Source organism: Rosa chinensis, chromosome 5 (assembly GCF_002994745.2).
Source record: "Rosa chinensis cultivar Old Blush chromosome 5, RchiOBHm-V2, whole genome shotgun sequence".
NCBI lineage: Eukaryota > Viridiplantae > Streptophyta > Magnoliopsida > Rosales > Rosaceae > Rosa > Rosa chinensis.
In genome coordinates, this window is record NC_037092.1 from 30,349,233 (window position 1) to 30,361,914 (window position 12,682).

The 12,682-nt window shown below is 38.8% G+C and overlaps 2 long non-coding RNA genes across 3 annotated transcripts; both read left to right on the top strand.

Moving 5' to 3' along the window:
- The first annotated feature begins 285 nt into the window (after positions 1-285).
- On the top strand, positions 286-2,020 carry LOC112167043. Of its 2 annotated transcripts, XR_005800539.1 has the most exons (6): positions 286-573; positions 912-992; positions 1,290-1,355; positions 1,496-1,556; positions 1,797-1,846; positions 2,002-2,020. It is a non-coding gene; the product is annotated as an uncharacterized LOC112167043 (long non-coding RNA). The 2 variants fall into 2 exon arrangements; XR_002923568.2 differs by lacking the exon at positions 2,002-2,020 and having other exon boundaries at positions 1,797-1,954.
- A 3,908-nt stretch (positions 2,021-5,928) lies between these two features.
- LOC112202219 lies at positions 5,929-7,805 on the top strand. The gene is made up of 4 exons (XR_002937168.2): positions 5,929-5,944; positions 6,146-6,481; positions 6,615-6,650; positions 7,629-7,805. It is a non-coding gene; the product is annotated as an uncharacterized LOC112202219 (long non-coding RNA).
- The last annotated feature ends 4,877 nt before the right edge of the window (positions 7,806-12,682 follow it).

Sequence of the window (12,682 nt, forward strand, 5' to 3'; positions counted from 1 at the left end):
CTTTAAGGACACCCTACAAGGACACATTTTTATGCATGTGTCCTAATAACCTTATGAGGACGACTAAAAAAAAAAAACAGGAGCCCCGCTGATTATTTTCGCCAAAAGTTAAACTTCCCACACAAATTTGCAAGTGACCCGCCTCTCTCTCACTCTCTCTCTCAAATTGAGACTTTAGAGGTCAGACCTAAATCAAAACCAGATCTGTGCAACCCCCTCTACCTCGTCCACCCTCTGTTTTCGATCCCTGTCTCTCTCTTCTCCATTAGCGGCCTGCTTCTCGGCCGCTACCTCTCTTACCTTGATTTCTCACTGCTGATCGAAACCCTAAGCTAACACCTCAAAAAAGCCAACCCAAAATCTGAATGCAAACCACTCTCCCGCCACACTTTCTGTCTTCCTCCACCGTCATTCGCCATCTGCAATTTCTCCATGCTCATCTCTTTAATCTCTTACCACTTTTGTCTATAAACGTCAAACCCCCATCATACCCTTTTCTAATTCCCTTCCAAATTTCCCATATTTTTCTCAATCTAACACCCAATTTTCTCTGCCCAGCATTTTGATATGCAGGTACTTTGATATATTTGAATTTTTTTAAATTTCATTCAAGAAAGTAAAATTTTTTCTGGGTTTGGGTTTGATTTGGTGGTCAGTTCTGGGTTTGTAGTAGTTTAAGTATATGTTGGGGTTGTAGTTTTCATTGAACAAAAGTCCAGATGTCTATTTGCTTTCGAGGGGTTTCAATTGCTTAAGGGGTTTATTGGGATTTATGCAGAAGATTGACTTGTGGGAAAGAAAACTAGTGTTTGAGTTGAGAGTCAATTTTTTAGGCTTTTGATTAGCATGTGCTTTGTATTGTAGGATTGTAAGACAAGAATTTGAGTTTTATAGTGTTTTGTTATTTATAGGGTGTGGGGGATCATGGGTTCCAAGGATCCTGCTCCGGTGGTTGACAACGTTAAGAGGGCAAAGCAGGTGCCGGTGGACTGGTAAGTGTTACAGATCTTAGGTTTGATGTAGATGTAGAAGTGTCTATGTGAAAACTTGGAATGTCAGTTACATGTTTTGGAACTGTGCATTTATGAGAACATATAATTCTACTTTGCTTCATTTCATCTTATATTCATGATTAGCTTTCGATATTTTTCTTTAATCATTATCCATATGATAGTGGGTGGTTCTTAATTGACCTTTTTTATCTTCCTCATGATTGGAACTTTAAAGCATAAAGATTTGGAACACTTAACCCGCTTTGGTTTATTGCTGAAGTTGAATGGTTTGTGCAGATTTCACTCTCTTTATAGCGTGCAAGTGGAAACATAAATGTGGTATTGCTTATATTTGCATAAGAGGTTAGTCTAGTATACTATGACACCATAAACATTACACAAACAGATCTGATAGGGTGCACAGAATGCAAGTTTGTTGTTGTTTTGACCTGATTAGTGTGGTACTCTCAATTCATTGCATTACATTATTGTTGTGTTTGCAGGTCTTGTGTGAAAATTAAAGTCGGACAATATCAAGGGGGAATTGTACTTGGTATTAATAAAGTGAGTTTCTTTCCTTTTTCAGTAGTTTCGGGTTGAGAAACTTTTTAAATTGTTCACTATATCAGCTTCTTGTATTTCCTTTTGACCTTTAATTTTCTGTAGTTTTGGATTGAGAACTGAAATTTATGAAACATACTCTTAATAAACTTCTTCACATTATGGCATTAGTTTTTCCTTAACCATGTATTTATTATGTCACTGTCCGTTGAAGAGTAATTGATTCTTTGAATCCTTTTGTAGTTGGAGGATAGATTTGTGTCTCGAACTAGCATGTCATGCACAAGCCAAAGGTATAGAATTCCTATCTAGCTAGCTTCACCCAATACATTCCTTTATCAACACCAAGTTCTCTTTTTTTTTTTTTTTTGAACAATCTAGGTTATCAAATTTTGAGATCTTTGTTAGGTAGATTTGTTGATTAGTGGAATTAATCTGTTGTGGTTAGGTTTGTTTAAATCGTCATCTTGTCAATTATGACGATTCTAAATTTGGGTTTCATGATGGAGAACGAGGTGAGTTGCTTACCGCACACACCGGAGGAGGAGAAGCGGATCATTGATGAATTGGGCTGTCAATCTGAAGCCAATGTCAAACAAGGCAACTTGTTCTATGTTATTTCTAACAGGTTTTTCTCTCCTTTTGTCTCTGTACTTACTGGAAAAGGTTAATCTTTGTAGAACTAGCATCTAATTGAAATATTAGATGTTTTTATTCATTTCTTTTATCGTTTCTTCTATTTGTTTGATCACTTTCATTAGTTGACATCATTAGATGTCCAATAGGTGGATCAGTTTGAATATAGAAGAAACTTAATGTAACCTGCATGAGCACCTACTCCACTGCATTGGTGGCATCTACTCTCTGTACATTCAGAGTTACCATTTTTTTTTTTCAATATCAATGTATTTTTTATTTTTTATTTCTTAGTAGGTTCTTTCTGCTCTTTGTCCAGGTGGTACTCAAGCCTCTAAAAGAGATGTAGGGGTTATTGTTCAACAATTCAGGTTATCAATTTATTTGCCTCTTTCAAAGAACTTCATTTCCGTTATCAAGCCAAGGAAGTCATTGACCTTGCATTGTCTTTCAAACATTTGTTATTTCTGAGATTTGAATTGATAGGCATTCTTTGAAACATGAGGCAAATGATCTCCTTGGTGAAGTTAAAATGCATCACAACAGTGCACACACAGTGTTAAGCATATAGTTTTGTACAAGGTTGTTTACTTTTATGTATGTTTGAGCATAGATAATCCCTTTTTTCTTTTGTTTTTCCTTCTGATCATTCGTTTTCAATGATGGTCATTTTTTCCTTTATATATATGACAGGACCAGCCCCAGATTTCACCCTGAAATCCGAAGTGACCCTGCGGGGCCCACCTTAGAAGAAATTCTTCCAAAAATTTGGCAGAACTTCCCCTAAAATGGGCTACCCAAACCTGTACAAAACATTTACACTTAATCAATTCATCCTTATGCTCCTGGAGCCACCTTGCTCCCCAAATCAACATCAGTCTCCCATTCCCAAAACACACATCTCAACTCGAATAGCATAAATCCCATAGGTAATCAGAGCAATTCTAACAGAAAGGTATAAGAGGAAAACCTAATTCAAAGGCAGATGCGGAAGCCATGCTGTTGACTATGCCTCAACCCGTGTACGCCCGACCTCAACCAATTCGCCTGCAAACTGGGCATTTGAAATCGAAGGGCCCAGGGGAAAGTACATAAAATACATTAGCGTGAGTGGACAAAAATAAACAATTTTTAAACTAAATGGATTTTATATTTTCCCACATTTATTTCCTTAAAAACTCTCGATGCATGCAACGATTTAGAAAACAAATCACGAGAAGCTCCGCTTAAGAAAAACCGACTAGCCCCGCTGGCTAGTCATAAACAACTGAGAGGAAAGATCGAAACTCCGATACTCAACAGGATAAGACCAGCCCCGCTGGTTACACGGAAATCAGACTAGGCCCCGCTAGTCGAGAAATGATAGGATATAGGGAAGAGATATCACCATACGGGAAATGGAGCCTCCCAGGCTCTACCTACCCTCAACTGCCACTCACATATAGATTGTGCGAGGAGGAGAACTAATAATTTCAACTTCCACTCACACATAGATTGTGCGAGGAGGAGACCAAATAACCTCGACTGCCACCCACGTGAGGAGGAGAATAAATCACCTCTACTGCCACTCACCAACACAAAGTAGATGAGGAGGAGAACAAGCTACCTCAACTGCCACTCACCAACACAAAGTAGGTGAGGAGGAGAACAAGCTACCTCAACTGCCACTCACCAACACAAAGTCAGTGAGGAGGAGACCTAATAACATAACCCGCGTATGGTGAGGAAAAATCATCGAAAACCAGTAAATCCATGTAGCTTCCCCACATTTCTCACGAGATAGAAACCATGTATTCAACGATGTGACCCCGCACGCCAAGATTACTCTCAATCTCAAAATGGATAAGTGAGAAATAGGAATAAATCGACGGCGTGTCCCACACGCCCAGATATTCTCAAATCCGTAACCAAAACCGGAAATTAGTTTAGGTAAATCTCATTTCCAAAAATCTCTCAAAATCTCCAAGAAGCCAACCAAATCCAAAATCCTTAATTAGGCATTCCCGATGCCAAAATTGAAAGTCAATAAACAATTGAGAATATCCAACTCCATTGAAACTCATCTTAAAAATCTTCCAGGAGCTTAACTCGGTGATTAGGGATATGCTTAATTCCAGAAATTTACCTCGGAAATAAGGAATTCATCAAATAATATTATAAATCAAAACCAACCTTCGAAACTCATTATTGAAAGCAAATCCATGATATAATTCGAAATCAATTTCCGAAAATTAATTCATTTCCTCAAAAAGTAATATGAATAATCACTAGAGCATTATTTAAGAAAATAAATGCATGCATCGCTATTTAAAACAAAAGTCCACTCACAATACTATTCCGACGATCACGCATTCATGTTCCGTCATCGAGCAATAGCTCGGTACGTCGTCCTGTACACAATTATATTCCGTGAATAATTCTTCAATAATTTAATACAATTCCTAAAATCAATTCCTCATAATTTCACCTCCCAATTCTCCTCGGATTTAGCCCAAATTATACCACTAATACCAATTCGTTAATTTAAAGGTTCCAAGGTAGAACCGTGAGATATCCGACGGTCGGATTCTCGTGATTCGGTAATCGAAACCCTAAACTTCAGAAATTCATAATTAATTTCAAGTTTCTCCAAAAATCACCAAACTTCACATACAAGCTCTACACAATTTATAGGATTTAATGGGCTAAAAACCGGAATTAAAACACTGTCCTACACGCCTCCACGCTCCACCAACAGTGGCAGCGCGTGGGCCCCACACGCCACCGGCAACCACCTCCGATGGCCACCAAAATTTGGCAGTACCATCTACTCAACAAACCCAACCTCTTTCTCAACTACAACAAGTTCCAATTTTACCTGGAAGAGCTCCAATTTGGCCGGTGAAAAATTTCCAGAAATTCCAAGAACCCTAGAAATTGAAATTGTTAATTCGACCTCTACACTGCAAATTGAAATGAAAGACCTTAGAGGAAATGATCTATGTCAAAAACTGAACCTTCGACGCCAATTTGGTGGCCAGAGACTGCCGGAATTGGAAAATATCGGCTTTGACTCAAAACTGCTACAGGTACCGTCCTCTTCTTCTCGTTGCTGCACCTTCCACAGTTCATATCAAGCTACGAAACGAACCCAGAAATGAAGAGAAGGAAGAGAGCTTTCCAACGACATCTTATACGTCAAAATCCGTCGCCGGATGGAGGAGTTATGGCCAGAAGAAGGTGAAGAGGTCGGAGAGGAAGAGAGAATCGGGGAGAGGGCTTGGTAAGTTTCCGAAAATGGAAACTTACTACAGTAACTCGGCTATTTATAGAAAATTACCATAAACAGTAACTTTAGTATTTTGGTCATAACTTTCACATATGAACTCCGATTTTTACGTACCACATATGCACGCGCTCGGTTTAACGTCCTCTACAACTTTCCTACAGAACATTTTCTCAAATTTTGACCCGAACAAAAAGTCATATTTTAGGGCCACTAAAAGTATCGAAACGACGGTAAAAGTGAAAGTAGTTGTCGTTTACCGTCCAAATGATTAGTAAACGGGTAAGTGAAGATACGGGATGTTACAATATATATATATATATATATATATATATATTGTTTTCTTTCTTATTTTCCATTATTTTCCACACTCAGGTTTGTGACATAATCAGTTGCAAAATGTATATGCAGATCTGACATTGACTTCCAGGAATTTTGCTTGCAAGTGTTACTTGAATGTGTGAGCAAGGATAGGCCTGCTCTTTTACAGGTACCCACAAAGTCTCTCTCTCTCTCTTTTCTTTTCCTTTTTTTGGTACCATAGAGGTGTAGTCGTATAGATTGACAGGGTTACAAGTGACACTTTCCAATGCAAGTGGATATGCTTTTCATCTTGATCTAAAGATGATTTGATGTTCCATTTATGTATTATGAATAATAAATTCAATGTCATCTCTCTACACTTATGCAGGTCTATTTGATATGCTTTTCATCTTGATTTATCTCCAATCTTAAGGTAGTTTGTTGACCTTTTCTTTTGTTCTACCGATAACTTTCAATGCAATTTAATCAGATTACAATAATCTGATTGTATTATTTGCTTTAGAGTTCAGAGTCAGTATTCATGTTACCTGCCTAAAACATTACATAACCAGGATCTAAGATCTTTCTCCGTTGCCTCTAACGAGGATCTAAGAGCTCGTTTCGGATCTCGTTCTGTGCTGTGGAATAATGGATACTCGTAAACGAGGGAGGAATGAAGCTACTGGCTTTCATGCTAATGGAGGCTTCAAGAAGAACAAGCAAGGTTCGCTCTCTGCTCTTTCACACCTTTTTTTTTTGTTAATTTAAATTCCGTCAATTTATTTCAAATTTTATTTTTATCTGTGTTCTCTTAACTATTTTTTATGTTCTGTTTAATTTTCTATGTTGTTTAGCAGTTTTGATTGAATGACTCCCTGCACCAAGTTTTTCAGGTTCAAATCTTTGCCTGTCTATTATTTATATCATGAACTTTATCTTATACAAGTTTAAGGTGTATATCAGTTCACTAAAGAGTTTAAACTGCAACTGTAACAAAATACTATCTTGCAGGAAATTCAAAGTTGTTATACAGGTACAGACTTTGCTTTGGTTTGATGTAGACGACTTAAAAAAAAGGAGCAATAGTTTGCTCGGCCCGCCAAATTTTTTGGTCGAAAGTCAAACTTCCCACTTTTTTTTTCCCACAATTATTCGCACTTTGGCCTCCATTTTCCAGTTGACCCCTCTGTTTCTCTCTCTCTTTTATTTACAGTGCAAAAAATATGTAAAGTATACACAAGGTATATTCTCCTCCGGTCTCCATTTGTTTCTGTTATTGGTTCTTTGTCTGTCAGCACATATAGAACTTTCAGTATATGGGGTCTTGTTGTGACTTTGGTTCTTATGGAGATAATAAGATTTTGAATGATTTAGTGATTTAATGGACATGTGGTGGTCATTAATCCTATATCTATATCTACATTACTAATAACTACTCTCTTTTTTTTACCAAGAAAGAAACAATCAAGAATATGAAGATGAAATGTTATTCATGCTCCTAGCATTATTCTGCAGTATTCCTTTTCATTTTTGCAAGTACCTGGAAATAATATTGACTTTGGAGTGCATAAAAACACAAGTACACGGAAATAATTGCAGCCTTGAAATCAGCTTTTAATTTTTGGTTGCTGATGAGTTTGTTTGTGTAGTTTGCAAGTATTGAGTAATTGATTTTTATTTTTCATACTTCTGTTGCAATTGTATATGAAAATGAGATGTTGTAATACAGACTAATTTGAATTATATATTGTTGGTTGGAAGACCTGTGGTTGGATTCTAGCTAGACTTGGCTCAATCAAATTGTTGAATTTCAGGAGTGTTAATATGTACTTGATATTGGTTTGTGCTATATTTATCAGGTTATTTATCAGGTTATGATTGAAGATATTGGGAAGCAGATTAAGCAACTATAAACCTACAAGGTGCAAGACATTGATTTACTTGACTAGAATTGTTGAACTGTAATTTGTTATACTTTATAAATTTGTTTGCATATGGTGTATTTTGATTCAGTTAATATTGCATTTGGTGGTGTATTTTGAGGGGTGTACAATTGGAGAAAGCTTCCTCTTGTTATTAATTAATTAATTTTTTTTTTGGTTTTTTTACAAGTTTTAAGGACACGTTTTGAACGTCCTCTATGACTCTTTTAAGTGTCCTGTTTTAGTTTTAAGGACACATATGAGTGTATTTTTTGTGTCCTATTATGGTTTTAAGGACTCTATTTTCAGAGCTTTTAGGACACAGTTTGTGTGTCCTAGTACAGAATAGAGGACACATATTAAAAGATATAAGGATGCAATTTAGGTGTCCTCTTATGGATTTAAGGACACTGCATCCAAAGCTTTAAGGACACACAAATTGTGTCCTTGTATAGAAAAGAGGACACGTTTTCAATGTCCTTGTTTGAGACTTATAATGACTGCCAGATAGAGGACTCTTTTTTAAAGAGTCCTTGTATGTATTTAAGGACACAGTTTCAGTGTCCTTAAATGGTGTTTTTCTAGTAGTGGTGGTTACTTGGGAAAGACTAAATCAAACTAAAACACCTAGTCCCTAAAGACTAGGACTTATTAACAGAAATCAGTAAAACAGTCAAACATTAAATCTTAAGCTCCAATATTTCCTCCCTTAAACTGCATTGCGTCAAGCAATCAGTTTACTCTCCAGGCATTCTACACAGTCCAAGCAAGCTTCTGAATTTTCCAAAGTCATCGAACTTCAACGGCTTCGTCATGACATCAGCTACTTGATTCTTCGAGCTGCAATAAACTAACTTCACCACACCATCTTTGCAAAGGTCACGAAGGAAGTGATATCTGACATCTATGTGTTTGCACCTTCGATGCATGATCGGATTTTTTGACAACTTTATGGAAGAACTGTTGTCGCAAAAAATCATTGTGGACTTACTCTGATTGCAGTCAAGTCTTTCAAGAACTCGTCTCATCCATATACATTGACATGCACAGTAAGCTGCCGAAATGAATTCAGCCTCCGTAGTGGATAATGTGACCACTGGTTGCTTCTTAGATGACCACGCCACTGCACCATTGCTCATCATGAAAACATAACCAGATGTACTCTTGCAATCATCAAGGTCACCGACATAATCGCTATCCGAAAAAGCTACCAACTCTTCACCATTAACAGCATCACAACTATATTAAATGCCTAATTCCACAGTGCCTTTTATGTACCTCAGAACCCTTTTAATGGCTTGCATATGCGACTCCTTTGGATTCTCCATAAATCTGCTTACTAGGCTCACAACAAACATGAGATCTGGTCTCGTCACAGTCAAGTACAACAAACTACCAACCATCTGTTTGTATCGTGTAGCATCCACACGCACCCCTCCTTCATCCTTCGAAAGTTTAGAGCCTGGAACAATAGGATTTAGCACAGAGTTAGAGTTGCTCATACCAAACTTTTCTATGACTTCCTGCGCATACTTTCTTTGACTCAAATAGATTCCCTTGCTGTTTTGCACGACCTCCACACCTAGGAAGTACTTCATCTTCCCTAAATCTGTCATCTCGAACTCCGACATCATCGATGCTTTAAATTCTTCAAACATCTTAGTATCACTTCCTGTAAATATCAAGTCATCGACATATACGCTTACACTGTTCGTGAACGGTGCCCAAATGAGCATACACTGTTCGTGAAGTCACAAGGAGAGGGTAAGATGTTGATAGTAAGCGTATATGTCGATGACTTGATATTTACAGGAACTCCGACATCATCGATGCTTTAAATTCTTTAAACATCTTAGTATCACTTCCTGTAAATATCAAGTCATCGACATATACGCTTACTATCAACATCTTACCCTCTCCTTGTGACTTCACGAACAGTGTATGCTCATTTGGGCACCGTTCAAAACCTTCCCTGATAAAATATGCCTCAATCCTGCTAAACCAAGCTCTAGGGGCTTGTTTTAGCCCGTAGAGTGCTTTCTTCAGTTTATAGACTCTATGCTCCTTCCCTTTCTTCTCGTACCCTTGAGGCTGCTCAACAAATACGTCTTCTTCTAACTCACCGTGCAAGAATGCACTCTTCACGTCAAGCTGATACACACACCACTTTCTTTGAGCTACCAAGGCCAAGATCATCCTTATTGTGTCCCATCTCGCCACAGGAGCAAAAACTTCACCATAATCCACACCATGCTGCTGCGCGTAGCCTTTTGCTACTAAGAGAGATTTGAATTTGTCCACTTCTCCTCGTTCATTCAGCTTCGTTTTGAAAATCCATTTCACCCCTATCTTTCTTGCTCCCTGAGGTAGGTCTGCAAGCTCCCAAGTGCCATTCTTTTCGATAGCTCTAATCTCATTATCCATGGCCTCTCTCCACTTCAAGCTCTTGCTTGCCTCTTCAAATGTGGTTGGATCTTCACCTGATGCATAGAGAACCATGTTGAGAGCTTCCTCATTCTCAGACAATCCCTCACCTGTGACATAGTCCTCCATCCAAACAGGGAATCTTCTGTTTCTAGCTTGAGTTAACTCAAGTGAGGCCGCTTGAAGAGGTGAGCTTGCCGGAGTTGCTACACTGCTTGAACTCGTACTTGGTACCTCATATTCATTCCCTTCATGTGTCGGCACCATAGCTTCTTCTTCTTGTTCATTTTGTTCTTCATCCAGCTCCTCTTCCTCATTGTCAATTACTATATCTTCGTCACCCCACTCTAATGGCACACATTTTGTCTCTTCTGCACTTTCACTCCAATTCCATCCCTCAGTTTCTTCAAAGACTACATCACGGCTCACCACTATCTTCTTTGTAACTGGATTGTACAATCTGTAGCCCTTGGTCTCTTCACTCACACCAAGCAAAACACACTTGAAACTCTTCGGATCCAGCTTCGTTCTCTTCTCATCCGAGATATGCACATTTGCAATGCATCCAAACACTCGAAAGTACTCCACAGATGGTTTAACACCGCACCAAGCCTCTTGAGGTGTGCAATCTTTTACTGTTGCAGCTGGGCTTCTGTTGAGAATATGTACACACCAATTAACAGCTTCTGGCCAAAACTTATTAGGAACTTTCTTCTCCGATAACATGCTTCTTACTAAATTCATGATGCTCCTGTTTTTCCTTTCAGCAACTCTGTTTTGCTGAGGAGTGTAGGCAGCAGTAAGTTGCCTCTTGATACCATTTGCAATGCAAAAATCATTGAATTCTTTGGAAGTAAACTATCCCCCTCTATCTGTTCTTAAACAACATATCAAAGCACCGGACTCCCTTTCCACAATACTCTTAAATCTTTTAAACATGCTAAAAGCCTCTGATTTCTTGGACAAGAAATAAACCCAACACTTCCTACTGAGGTCATCAATAAAAGTAATCAAGTACCTCTTTCCACTGTTTGATTCCGGATTCACAGGGCCACATAAGTCTGCGTGAACTAGCTGCAGCTGCTTAGTTTCTCTCCAATGACTCTTCTTAGGAATGGTATCCCTGTGTTGCTTCCCTATTAAGCAATCGGAGCACACTTTTGTAGGAGCTTTGAGGAATGGTAACCCTTTCACCATCTTTTTGTAGTGCAAAGTTCTCAGACCTTTGTAGTTGAGGTGACCAAATCTGTGATGCCACAACTGAGTCTCATTCTCACAGGTTGCCTGGAAACAGGTTGACTCTTTCGGTGACACAGCTGCTAGCATTACAAACATGCAGTTTGCAGTCATTCAAGACTCCACAATCAGCCCTCTTGAAGGATGAAATATCTTACACATGTTGTTTTGGATGAGAATTGCAAGACCCTTTTCTTGTAGCTGCCCTACACTCAACAAATTATTCTTTAATTCCGGAATATAGAACACCCCACTGACTACTTGAACAATGCCTTCAACACTCAATCTGACAGTACCCTTCCCCATCACATTCATTCTAGTATTGTTTCCTAGTTTCACAGTTTGCCTAAAACCTTCATCCAAATCGGAAAACCAAACCCTATCTCCAGTCATATGATTACTACAACCAGAATCTAAAAACCATACCTCCTCTCTTCTTGCGCCTTGCATCTCAACATAGGCCATGAGAAGCATCTCCTCGCTCTCATCCAATTCAGCATAGTTAGCAGCTTTCTCCCATTCCAGACATTCATACTGAAAATGTCCCAACTTATGGCATTTATAACATTCGACAATAGCTTTGTTGAGTCTCCCTCGACCTCTTCCTCTACCTCGAAAGCCTCCACTTGTTCTACCTCTGCCTTCGAGTCTATCATCCTCCCTTGCTCCAAATCTTCGTCCACTGGTGACTTTCAGAGCGTGTTCTTCTTCGTTGTGACCTCTCATCCTCTGCTCATGGACTAGGAGGCTGCTTTGTAATTCATCAAGAGTCAGTGTTTCAAGATTATTAGACTCCTCGATGGAACACACCACGTAATCGAATTTTGAGACCATTGATCTCAAAATCTTCTCAGTGATAGTGTTCTCTTGCATCGTCTCACCGCAGGCCTTCATCTTGTTTGCTATGGCTAGTGTGCGTGCAAAGTAGGCATTGACTGTCTCTCCTTCCTTCATGTGAAGGACCTCAAAATCTCTGTGTAACGCTTGCAGTTGCACTCTCTTCACCCTTGTTGAACCTTGGAACTTCTGTCTCATTGAGTCCCAAATTTGTTTCCCTGTATCCGTATTCAGAATGGTGTCAAGGACTTCTCGATCAATTGCTTGATATAAGAAGTTTTTGATTTTCAGATCCTTCAAGGTTTGCTTTTCGATCGTTTTGCGCTGTTCTGCTGTTGGTACTGCTCCAGCTGCCAACATCAAAATCCCATTCTCAATGAGATCCCAATATTCCTTTGAATGAAGGAAATTCTCCATCAGCTTTGCCCAATGGTCATAGTGACCATCAAACTTTGGAATGGAAGGGGTTACAAACTTTCCATTACTGCTCTCTGCCATCTCTCTAC